Source organism: Phodopus roborovskii, unplaced genomic scaffold (genome assembly GCF_943737965.1).
Source record: "Phodopus roborovskii unplaced genomic scaffold, PHOROB, whole genome shotgun sequence".
Classification (NCBI taxonomy): domain Eukaryota; kingdom Metazoa; phylum Chordata; class Mammalia; order Rodentia; family Cricetidae; genus Phodopus; species Phodopus roborovskii.
Window position 1 is genome coordinate 217,760 of NW_026126059.1, and position 6,822 is coordinate 224,581.

A 6,822-nucleotide genomic window follows, 5' to 3' on the forward strand; every position below is an offset into this window, starting at 1 on the left:
GTGAGAGTGCAAACTCATACAGCCCTTTTGCAGATCAGTATGGTGGTTCCTCAGGAAAATTGGAATTAGTTTACCACAGGACCAGGCAATCCTCCTCTTAGTCTTATAGCCCAAGGATTCACATCCATGCAACAAAGACATCTGTTCAACTATGTTCATAGCAGCACTATTTGTGATAGCTAGAACCTGGAAGCAACCTAGATGCCCCTCAATTGAAGAATGGTTAATGAAGATGTGGCACATCTACACAATAGAATACTACTCTGCAGAAAAAAATAATGGTATCTTGAATTCGCAATCAAGTGGATGGCACTTGAAGAAACCATCTTGAATGAGGTAGCCCAGTCACAAAAAGAGGAACACAGTATGTACTCACTCATATATGGATTTTAGAACTAGATCAAATGATCACCAGCCTATAATTCACATCATCAGAGGAACTAGGATACAAGGTGGATTCTAAGAGATTCATATAAAGTCCCTCACAGAATTGGGAAGGGACAAGTCCCTCAGAACTCAGGTGAAGTGGGGGAGGACAACGAATGGAGAGAGAAGTAGGAGAAAATGAGGGGGAGGAGAGGAAGGCATTTGCGACCAGGAGGATTGAGCCTGGTTAGGAATGGAAGATAGGAAAGAGAGAGACAGAGACAGAGAGAGAAAACATAAAAGAGGGAGCCAATATTGGTCTGAAGATAAAGTTGAACACAAAGAAAGGTCGAGAGATCTACAAGACTGCTCCCAACTAACAATCTCAGCTTCCATGGAAAGGCTATCATAAATGCCCTTCCCGGAGAGTGAGATCAACAACTAACTTCTCCATGGAGCCCTCAACTAATGCCTGTTGAAAATAGGACCAAACACCCATACATAAACACTGAGTCGAACTAGAACCCATGGCAGATGGAGAGGACAAGACCATGCGGCAGAAACACATACAGACAGCTTACCTGAACAAGGAGGAGCTAAGGGCCACTAGACTGATAGCTGGGAAGCCAGCATGGGACTGACTCAGGCCCACCTGAATATGGGTCTCAGCCAGAAGGACTGAGCAGTCTAAGAGACCTCAGACAGTGGAGCCAGGATGTATCCCTGGTGCACAAAAGGACTTTGCAAACATATCTCCCATGGAGGGATAACTGCCTTAATCTAGAGACAGGAGAGAAGCCCTAGTCCCTACTTCACAGGACCTGTCAGATGTACATGACCCCAACTGGATGGCATTCCCCTACATATGGAATTGGGGTAGGGGGATGGGAAGGGAGGGTGTTTAGAGTGCATGTGAGAGGGCAGAGGGGGTAAAAGGGAGGGAAGGAAGGAGGGATTGAGGGAGGGAGAGGCAACAGGTATCGACATGTAAAATAATAAATTAAAAAAATGCTTTGACTCCAATATTTAAGTTGAAGGACAAGTTACTGGGGAAAAGGATTTCTATTTTTGTTTCCACAGAAAATGAAAAGATGTAGATTCCTTCCAGACTAATGTGGTTTGATCATGCCAGACCGCCTGAGACAGAGTACAAGCTGATCCTACATTCAAAACATCTGGATAAAACAGCCCCACAGACTACAGCCAGGATATCTGAATCTTCTTCAAATCCCCCAACACAGCGCCCCTTACCAGCAGGAAGTAGTTTGGAAAGAAATACACCCAAATTCCCAAATATTGTGTATAAATGTTTGTTTTCATTTAATTGGACTTTGTTATATAAAATTAAATAAAAAAAATTATTAAAAAAATAATATATAAGATAGAGCAGTGTAACCAGCATTATTGCTTGAAGAAACAAAATCAGAATGTAGAAATATAATTTGTGTGGGGCATTTTTGTGAGTGCTTAAAGAAAGCAAGGGAAACGAAGAAAAAAAATCAAAGAGTTGAAGGAACAGTTCAAGACATGAAAACTGAAATAGAGACAATAAAGAAAACACAAACTAAAGGAATGCTGGAAAAAAACTTGGCAAATGATCAGGAACTACAGACTCAAGTAAAACCAACAGAATACAAGAGAGTGAAGAGGGAGTCTCAGCAGCTGAAGATAAACTAGAGAAAATATATACACCGATCAAAGAAAATCATAAGTCCAATAAATCCTTAACACAAAACATCCAGGAAATGTGGGACACTGGGTAAAGCAAAAGCTAAGTATAATAGGTGTAGAAGAAGGTGAAGAAGCCCAGCTCAAAGTTGTGGAAAACATGTTCAACAAAATCGTTGAAGAAACATTTCCCAATCTGAGTAAGGACTTGTCCATAAAAGCATAAGAAGCAAACCCCACACCAAATAGACTGGACCAAAGAATAAAGACCCCAAAATACATAGCAATCAATGCACCTAACATACAGAAATAAAGAAAGAATATTAAGAGCAGCAGGAGAAAAATTTCAGATAACATATAAAGGTAGACTGATCAAAATTATACTTAAATTCTCCATGGAAATTCTCAAGATCAGAACTTCCTGGGTAGATGTTCTACGAGTATGAGAGTTCATAGATGCCTGACAAGGCTACTATACCCAGCAAAACTCTCAATCATTATAGATGGATGTAACAACATATTAAATGACAGAGCTGGATTTTCACAATGAATATCTAAAAATCCAGCCCTATAGAAATTTCTCGAAGGAAAACTCCAACCCAAGGAAGTTAACTATGCTCTCAAAGACACAAGTAATAGATAATCCCAACTCACCAAAACCAAGGTTAAAGCATGGATAATATATTCACAATACCACCACTTACAAAAAATCTAAAACAAACAAGCATTAACAATCAGTGGTCCTTACTATCCCTCAACATTAATGGTCTTAACTCACCTATGAAAATTCACAAGATAAAATAATGGATACAAAGACAGAATTGATGGTTTTGCTGCAAACAAAAAATACATCTAATTTTCAAAGACGGACATTCCCTCAGGTTAAAGGGTTGGGAGAAGATCTTCCAATGAAGTGGACCCAAAAAGCCAGCAGGTATAGCTATCCTAATATCTAACATGTTAGACATCCCACCAAAATCAATCAAATGAGATGAAAACAGTCATTTCATATTCATCATAGGAGAAATCCATCAGGTCAAATTCTCAATTCTGAACATCTATGCCCAAAATACAAAGCACCCAAATTCGTAAAAGAAACTCTACTAAATCTTGAAGCTCATGTAAAACCTCATCCACTCCTAGTGGGACACTTCAGCACACCACTCATACCACTAGACAGGACCACCATATAAAAATTTGACAAAGAAGAATTAACAGAAGCTATGTCTACATTGGGTTTAAGAGACATATACAGAACATTACAACCAACCACAAATAATATACCTTCTTCTCAAGTCGATATTGAACCATCTGTAAAATCAACCACATACTAGGCCACATTAAAAAAAAAAAAAACCTCACCAGATTAAAAAAAGAAATTGTAATATTCCTATGTATCTTATCAGTCCACCATGCTTTAAAGCTAGAATTCAACCACAACACAAATCTTGAAGAAACCCTACAAACTCATGGAAACTGAACAATGTCCAATTGGACCATTCCTGGTCAAGAAGATATAAAGAAATACATGGATGACTTCTTAGAATTCAATGACAATGAGGACAAAACATACACGAACTTATGTTAAACATTGAAAAGATTTCTACGAAGGATGGAAGTTCATTTCATAAGAGCCCACATGAAGAAATATGAGGATAGTCACATTAGAGAATTAATAGCACAGCTAACAGACTTAGAACAAAAATTAACACACTCACCCCAGAGTAGATGCCAGGGAATAATCAATTCGAGAGAACAAATCAATAGAGACAAGGAAAATGATACAAAACATCAATGCAACAAAGAGTTGTTTTTTTTTTTTTAAGAAACTCAACCAGATAGAAAAACTTTTATCCAAACTAACCTGAAAAACAGAGAGAGAACACACAAAGTAACAAAATCAGAAACAAAAAGGTGCACATAACAACAGACACTGAGGAAGTCAAGACAATTTTCAGGTTGTACTTTAAAAACCTGTACTCCACAAAATTTGAAAATTCATAGGAAATGGAGAAATTTCTGGATAACTATCCCTTACCAAAAGGAAATCAAGAACAGATAAGCAACTTAAACTGACCTATACCGTCAGTGAAATTTAGGCAGTCAACGAAAGCCTCCCAACAAAATAAGACCGAGGGCCTGTTGGCATTTGTGCAGAATTCTACCAGCAAATCAAAAAGGAACTAATACCAATACTCCTCAAATTGTTTCACACAATAGAGACAAAATGTTTATTACCAAACATTTTTTTCAAGGCCACAATTACCTTGGTACCATAGACACACAAAGACACAACTAAGACAGAGAAGGATAGACCAATATCCCTCATGAACATAGATGCAAAAATACTCAATAAAATACTAGCAAATCAAATCCAAGAACACATCAGAGAAATTATAAAACATGACCAAGCAGGCTTCATCCCTGTGTTGCAGGGATGGATGAACATACAAAAGTCAATTGATGTAATCCACCATATAAACAAACTGAAAAAAAAAAACAGGATTTACTGAAAAAGCCTATTTCACATTCCAATACCCTTACAAGATAAAGGGTTAGGAGAGATCAAGAATAACAGGAACATACCTAAACATGATAAAACCATATATATTAAATCAACAGCCAACAGAAAACTGAATGGATAGAACCTTAATGCAATTTCTCTAAAACCAGGAACAAGGCTACCCTCTCTCTCCATATTGCTTCAATACTGTACTTGAAGTTCTAGCTAAAGGAAGAAGACAAAAAATGAGATCAAGGGGATACAAATTGGAAAGGAATAAGCCAAACTTTCCCTATTTGAAAATATATGACAATATACATAAGCAACCCAAAAATTTCTATCAGGGAACTCCTACAGCTAATAAACACTTGCAGCAAACTACCACTATAGAAGATCACCTCAAAAAAATCTCTTGCCCTACTATATACAGAGGAAAATGGGACTGGCATAGAAAACAGAGAAACATCACCCTTTACCATAACCATAAATAACATTAAGTATCTTGGGGTAATGCTTAACTAACAAGTGAAAGACCTATATATCAAGAACTGTTTATTTAAACCAAGAAATTTAAGAAGATACCACAAAATGAAAAGATCTCCCATGCTCTTGAATAGGTAGGATAAGCATAGTAAAAATGGAAATCTTACTAAAAGCAATCTACAGATTGAATACAATCCCCATCAATATCCGCACAATTCTTCACCGACAATGAAAGGATAATAATCAATTTATATAGAAAAACAAAAGACCCAGGATAGCCAAACAACCCTGTACAACAAAGGAACTTTAGGAGACATCACCATCCCTGATTTTAATACCTGACTAGAGCTATATTTGTGAAAACAGCCTAGTATTGGCAGAAAAATATACAAGTAGATCAAAGTAATCAAATCAAAAATCCTGATATTATCCCACACACTATGAACACATGATTTTTGACAAAACAGCTAAAAGAATACAATGGGAGCAGGAATGCATCTTCAACAAATGGTGCTGGAACAACTGGATGATAGTGTGTAGAATACTGCAGATAGACCCATATCTATAGCCTTGCACAAAACTCAAATCCAAATGTATCAAGGACTTCAACATAAATCCAGCCACACTGAATATCTTCAAAGAGAAAGGGGTAGGTACCCTTGAAGAAACTGGTACAGTAGATTCATTCCTGAACATAACTCCGGTAGCACAGACACTGAGATCAACAATTAATAAATGGGACTTCCTCTAGCTGAGAAGCTTCTGTAAGGCAAAGGACATTTGACAAGACAAAAAGGCAGCCCACACCGTGGGGAAAGATCTTCATCAACCTTACATCTGACATAGGGCTCATCTCCAAAATATACAAATAACTCAAGAAACTAGTCACCCTAACACCAAATAACTCTATTAAAAATGGAGTATAGAACTGAAGAGAGAATTCTCAATAGAGGAAATAAAAAAGCCTGCAAGACACTTAAGCAAGTGTTCCACATCCTTAGCTATTAGTGAAATGCAAATCAAAACAACTCTGAGATACCATCTTTCTCCTGCAAGTATGGCTAAAATCAGGAACACTAATGAGAACTTATGCTGTATAGGATGTGGAGAAAGGGGAGTACTCCTACATTGCTGTTGGGATTGCAAACTTGTACAGCCATTTTGGAGATCTTCATCGCAGTTCCTCAGTAAAATGGGAATTGGTCTACCACAGGACATGGCAATCTTACTCTTATTCATATACCCAAATGATCCACATCCATGCAACAAAAAATGTGTTTAACTATGTTTATAGCAGCATTATTTGTAATAGCAAGAACCTGGAAGCATCCTAGATGCCCCTCCAGTGAAGAATGGATGAAGAAGATGTGGGACATTTAAACAATGGAATACTGCTCTGTGGAAAAAAATAACAATGGAATCTTGAAAATCATAGGCAAATGGATGGAACTTGAAGGAAACCTCCTGAATGAGGTAACCTAGTCAACAAAATAAGAACATGCTATGTATTCACTCATATATATATATATATATATATATATATATATATATCATAGAGCAAAGGATCACCAGCCTATATTTCATAATGCCAGCAAACTAGAATACAAAGAGGATTCTAAGAGATTCATACAAGTTCCCTCATAGCATATTGGGAGCGTGGGGGATGTGAATGGAGAGGAGACCAGAATAAAGAGTAGGGGAGGAGAGGAAATCACGTGGGACTAGGAAGATTTAGCCTGGGGAGGGTAAGACAAGAGAAAAGAAAGAAAGAGAGTGAGGCAGCATGAGAGAGAGAGAGAGAG